Below are 6,349 nucleotides of genomic sequence, written 5' to 3' on the forward strand. Positions count from 1 at the left end.
ATGTAGCTGTTTCTCTTACCATTTTTCTTTCCTTGTCGTATTTCTCGTCTCTTTTTTTTCTGCCATGTTTGTTTCCTCAGTGTCTTTTGCTGTGATAATTATTCTTTCAGTCTTCTTCCTTTTCATGTAAAGTCGATCAATATCATCCTTTGGGTGTAGTGCATTGTGCATAGTCATGAGTTGCCTGGTCTTCTGGTTGAGATGCCCCAGTTCTTCTTTAGTCCAACCTAGAAACGGTCCAGAGTATATCGCTAGTGACACTATGCATGTGTTTATAACTATAATTAGGTTTATACCTATATAGCTTAGTTTCGAGGAGTTTCCCAATTATCTTTTTCGTTTCTGTTGCTTTGATGATGTCCGATTCCAGAACTTCCAAATGTCATGTTCACCTGTTGCCCTCATTTCTGTTCCATTCCTTCCATTGCTTCTCATGATCTATACCAAATTCCATTCGGATATCCTGGCTGAAGATTCTAGTTATGATCAGCAAATTATTCTCCTCCTCCTCCTCCTCCTCCTCCTCCTTCTCCTGGCTTTTTATGTCTTCCTCTTCCATATTCATGTTTATACCTTCTCCCTTTTAATTGTTGTGACATGACGTAGTGACTGTTAGATTTGAACAATGTTCAGGCAACTTGAATCTGTGTATGTGTTTGTGTGAGTGTGCATATATATATATATATATATATATATATATATATATACTAGCATGGGTGCCCGGCGTTGCCCAGGTGTTTTGAGGTGTATGCTGAGCAAAGCAAAAAAAAAACAAAAAACGGTCATTTTTTTTTTTTACTTTGACCCCTTAATTGACAACTTTTTCGAATCTATGTGTCTAGTAATACAAACCAAGGTTTTGCAACCAGTTTCAGGTCATCCATGTACATTAGGTGGTTCATTCTTTCATCTTTATTACTGGACTTGTATCCGGCTTGACATTTCCTTAGTATATTGTCAATTCAAGCCTTTATGTTTTCATTGCACAAATGTCATCGGACAACCAAACTTTCTAAACACGTTCCATGCTTTAAATGTGTTTGTCAGATGCTCAATACCTGGCGAGTCGGAAAATATCCCCGCAACCTATTCCTGATCTAAAGCCGCACTTACTTTCCTGGGCAGATTTCTTTGTGCAAGAACTTTACCAACAGATGGAAGAAAAGTCATTGGTGATTGTCGCAGACTGATTTTTCTCCTCTATCCTTCCATCGATCCGGTCTTGTGGAATGGTTTCACCCCAGTTCTGCCCAATGAAGTTGGCGCAATGTGAATCAGAACACGGCTTTACACTCAAACAGAGTCAGTCATGTGACCAGCACGTGCAGCTCACGTGTGTCAACGTGCGAGGCATACATGGGCGGTTCGTTATTTTGATTTTTTTTTTTTTTTGCTTTAGCAGCAAACGGAAAAAAAACATAAAACTTGATTTTTCCCAAATAATCCAAAACATTTTTTTATTTCAAGCTGAACACAATTAATATACATCTGAAACTCTTTTGATTTTGTTGGGAATTAATTGTAATCATTTGTTGTTTACAAATAGAGATGTCAGCTGTACAAACGATCTTTCATGAAGACAGTGCGTCTACAGCCAAAATTCCCAATCCGGCTAGGGATTTTTATCCTGGGCCCCAACAATCAGCAGAGATTGGACTATTCCTATAATGACTTAGTCTCTCTTGATTTTGCAATGGGGGTTTAGTTCTGTGCAGTTCTAGGAGGTTCACCCTCACAGGTTTTGTCTTCTCTCTCTGAGACAGGGTTAGTTTATTGTTAGTCGCCTGAGGCGCTCTAATCAGGGAATGCCGATGGGGCTGCTCCGGCACTTTGTTCAGATCAGAGTGCCCCTCCTCGGGGGGGGGGGGTACTGACTTCTCAAAACCACTTTCCGACCCTAATGTCGCAGTTCTTGCAGTTGGAGAGAACTAAATACCTACAATCCGGGTAGGGAACTGGAAGACACCCAAATCACGACTATGACACAGCCAATCAATTAGTTTGACTCCAGCAATCGCAAAAGGGTCTTAGCAGCTGTAACAGTAGTTCAAGTAGTTTTCAGCTACTACTGCCTTCTTTCTTAGACTACCCTTTTACAACCAGCGCACTCCTGTGGCTTCCTGTGCTTTCTGCAGCCTTCCAGTGACTCCTGAAGATTTTAACGCCACCTGCAGCCTCCAGCGCCACCTGCAGCTACCTGTTCCAGAGCCAGTCGATGTCAAGCTAACCGTTCTAATCTCGATCAACAGATAAAAATGGATTATTTAGGGGGGGGCTCAAGAAGAATTTGTTTACATAGGACTTGAAGATGACCAATATTGTAGTCAGCTTGAAAGCAGACCAGTGGAACAGAGTTCCACAGACAGGCAGTTCTAGGAAAGAAGCTTTGTTCATGGAATTTTCCGTTGAGATTTAGGCACAGATATAGAGGGGGGTGGGGTTGATAGGTGTGGTAGCTAGACAAGTTTTTTTTTAATTCTTATTTTTTTTTATATTTATTTATTTTTTATTTTTATTATTTGACAATGGGGGACCATAATGAAGCTGAAACGAACACTTACCATGAAAATAATGATAAAAACAAAGACAGGCGAAAAGTGTATCGCCTATAAACATTAATTTGATGCATATTTCAAGTATTTAACGAATTATTAAAATTAAAAAAAATTGGTGTATCTTATTAATTACTAGTCTGGGTGTTTGGAGATGTGTTGAGCAAAAAAAAAAAAAAAAGAAGAAAAAAAAAGTGGTGGTAGGCAGGCTTGAACCCATACCGCGAAGGAGGAAAAGAATGTGAAAAAAAACCCAAGGTCTTTGCTGTTATGACCACCGCCAAACCGGAAGTGGTGGTAGCTAGACGAGTGTTTCTTTATGAAAGTTTGGTAAAGGACGAACATAGATTGAAGCTCAGACGAGCACTTGGCATGAAAATAATGATAGAGCATCACCTACTAGATTTCAAATCAGTTTTGAACTTTAAGGATATTCCGAGCAGCTTCCGTTCATATATGGCAACAGTAATCCATTTTAGGATGTATCTGGCTCTCATACAGGCAGTGGATTGCATCAGGAATTAAATACCTTCTGTGGTGGTAAAATGATGCAACCAATTTTCAAGCGACATTGGCAACAGATTTGATGTAAATCTTCTATTTCAGGTCAGGAGTAAAAGTCGGACCCAGTAATTTGTCAAGCCAGCCTATTTTAGACGAGAGCCACTCATATCAATTGGGGTTAAAAGGGGTCAGGGTGTTTATGGTGAAAAAGATAAAGGCATGGTTTTGGATGTGTTAAAATTAACTTCCTACAAAGATATGAAAACAGTACTCCATTTTAAGACAGATCTGGTCTTATACAGGTGCATCAGTTACTAGTATTTCGCTCCTAGACAGGGTTCAAAAAAGAGTCACGAGCCTAATAGATCCTGAACTATCAACTAAACTTTAACTTCTGTCCCATCGCCGAAATGTGACATTCTTGTGCCTATTTTACAAGTATTTCAATCGCAACTGTTCGACTTTGAGCACTAGTACTCCCTCGATGGCTATACCCTTGACAAACGTGACAGGTGGAAAAATCCCACTCCTTACACTGTAGAGTTCCCTAGATGCCGTAAAGCCTTCTACTCGAATAGCTTTTTCATCTGGACTGCTGCACTTTGGAATTCCGTCCCAGACCCCTGCTTCTCTGATTGGACTGTCATGCAGAAGTACAATTGTTATGTGAACAGACATTTTGCTGCCCAACTCCCTAAATAGTATTACTGCAAATCTGATCCCAAATAGTAGCCTCTCACGACTAAGTGGCTCTGTGCTTTGTTTGGGGCGAAATGACGATAACAAAAAGAAAAAAGTGAGAAAGAGGATTGCATAAGGAGTTAAATACCTTTCTGGAATGATAAAATGGCGCGGCCATTTTTCCGGTGACCTTGAGATACCTTCATTGGATGGGACATGTTCTCCAATGACAAGAAAATAAATTGATATGCAAAGAACTCGTTTTGCTGCAAAAATGAAAAGACTTCCCGACAGATGTGCACGAGATTGCCCTTCCCCACCTCTTAATTCCACAATCTCGTAAACATCTGCCGACTTTCCTTTCTCCCTTTACGTGCTTAATATCAGGTGGAATTCTTTACAACTGATTGCAATTCACGTATATTTAAGGAAAAACTTGTCGGATTCAGTTGCATGCGGACATTTAGAGGTTTACTTGTCAACTCATTTACCAGATGTTCCTATCTGACACGGACTTCTATCATTGTACCTGTAGTATTAGGAATCCCAGTTTAATTGCTATCTAGGTAGTTTTAGAAACAGAAAGTTATGTAAGCATATTTTGATTTCCCATCAGCGATTTAGCAGGGTCAGAAAAGGTTAGGTTTGATAGGCATCAAATCCAAGGCACCTTGATTAACCTAGATTAGATGTAATGGAAATTAAGGGGGTGACACGGAATTGGGGTTGTAGGCCTTCCGGTTGACGACCACATGGGTAGAGTTGGTTTGGGCAGCAGAGGAAGCAGACGCGAGATTTCGGGTCTCTCCCAGCGACCAGGGTCTGAAATGTTAGGCTTGCCTTGAAAAAAAAGATTGAAGCTTCAATTCCATCTCGTTGTTCATTGATGAATCTGTCTGCAGCACCCCCACTCCCCAGCAAGATGGAAAGCCAGCGACCAAGAAGATGTCATCCGCTGGCCAAGGCAAATCAGGTATGTTCGCATTATATTGTTGCACATACACATCTCGGAAACTTCCCAAGGCAAAAAAAAGAGACATCAGAAGAATAGCAAACACACAGCTGCACGTAAAGACACGTTTATTTTGATTTCCCATCAACGAGTTAGCAGGGTCAGAAAAGGTTGGGTTTGACGCCTGTCAAACCCAAGTCACCTTGAACGACCTAGATTAGAATGTACCGGAAATTAAGGGGTGACACGAAATTGTGGTCGTAGGCTTCTGGTTGATGGCCACGTGGGTGGAGTTTGATTCGGGCAGCAGAGGAATGCAAACGGAAGATTTCGGGTCTCTCCCAACGACCAGGGGTCCAAGATGTTAGGCTTGCCTTGAATAAAAAAGATGAAGCTTCAATTCCATCTTGTTGTTCATTGATGAATCTGTCTGCAGCACCTCCACTCCCCAGCAAGATGGAAAGCCAGCGACCAAGAAGATGTCATCCGCTGGCCAAGACAAATCAGGTATGTTCGCATTATATTGTTGCGCATACACATCTTGGAAACTTCCCAAGGCAAGAACGACATTAGAAGAATAGCAAACACACAGCCACACACACATATAACAGTGAACTGCACGTAAAGACACACGTTTATATGTATAAACATTGATAAACGCACAGACCCGTAACAGAAACTGTAAAAGTAAACGCTAGTAAACGTTTAGAAATACAATAGTAATAAATAACTAAGTAATAATAAACTCACATCTCGTTACGGTAACTTACCTATTGGAATAAATCTATTTTATATTTTATGTGTTCCATTCGATGATGCAACTGCAACGACAAAACAAAAAATTTAACTCCTTAGCAGCCCTAGAATTCAAAAGTTTTCCGCCTGTCTGATTACTCTGTGTATAACAAATTTCAAGCCTGTAGATAAAAAAATTCGTTGAGTATATAGGTTGAGAAGTGTCCTCACACACACACATAATTCTCACTTTTATAGATGTACTAGAAGATGTACCCAGCGTTGCCCGGCAATAAACATAACATTAAATTTTTTCAGAAAAATGAAGTAAAAAAAAAAAAAAATGAACAGAAAGAAACCGAGACATGTGTATGTGAGTATTATTATTTTTTTTCCAAACAGTTCATTTCTTGTAAGTAAAAACAAAAAAAAATACTCGAGATGAGATCGAAACCCAAACCTAAAGACGGTGAGTCAAGTACGATAACCATTAGGCAAGTTTACCAAGATCTTAAAAGATGTTTTAAAATCTCAGATAAAAATCCAGTAACACCCAAGTATTTATCTTTCAATTCTTTCCCTTTAGCAACCCCTTTTTCTACCTGTCTGAATACCCTATATACAAAAATTCAAATTTGTAGATTAATAATTCGCTTTCATAGATATACAAGCAGTATTACCCGGTCTTGCTTTTTATGCTTATTTTGATTTGTATCTTTGGTAATTCCGATATTTTTTTTTATAATCCTAAAATTATTTTAGTAAATTTCGGTTATATTGATACCTTACTGTTCAACGTAACCCCACACAGAGGATGCAATGTGCCAGCTATAATCCAATTTCTCTGATTTGTCCCCTCAGCAGCTATTCTTCCAACTCATAACCAACTACTTTGGCGAGGTTTTTTTTTTGGGGGGGGAGGCAT

The sequence above is a fragment of the Euprymna scolopes genome, chromosome 37 (assembly GCF_053919585.1).
Source record: "Euprymna scolopes isolate OS-2025 chromosome 37, ASM5391958v1, whole genome shotgun sequence".
NCBI classification, from domain to species: Eukaryota; Metazoa; Mollusca; class Cephalopoda; order Sepiida; family Sepiolidae; genus Euprymna; species Euprymna scolopes.